Here is a 356-nt window from a genome sequence, read left to right as displayed (position 1 = left end):
TAGGAAGCCTGCAGCTCCTGGGTGCGGAACTCCAGCTCCTGCTGAAGGCTCAGCAGCTTCTTCTTCAGTTGCTGAAGCTGCCTCAGGTGACACTGCTTATTGGGATTGCAGTCCGTCGCCATCTCCTTGAACACCACTGTCTCGGTTTGTGTCTTGTTCTGTGGCACAGATGTACAGAATGGGGTTAGAAAGCCACGGAGGACGCAGTCATCCTTTGGCTTTTTGTTTTGTTTGTGTCATTTTTTTTTCATGTGTTCAACCATTTACACTCAGCCCTCCACCCTTTGATGTTTTTACCAACCGAGAGATTTCTAGACATTTTACTGCTCTCCTGAAGTCCTGCTTGTGTGTTACCT

Source organism: Psammomys obesus, unplaced genomic scaffold (assembly GCF_907164565.1).
Source record: "Psammomys obesus unplaced genomic scaffold, mPsaObe1.curated_primary_1811, whole genome shotgun sequence".
NCBI classification, from domain to species: domain Eukaryota; kingdom Metazoa; phylum Chordata; class Mammalia; order Rodentia; family Muridae; genus Psammomys; species Psammomys obesus.
The sequence above is the reverse complement of the archived record's forward strand: the minus strand, read 5'-3'. Positions refer to the sequence as shown.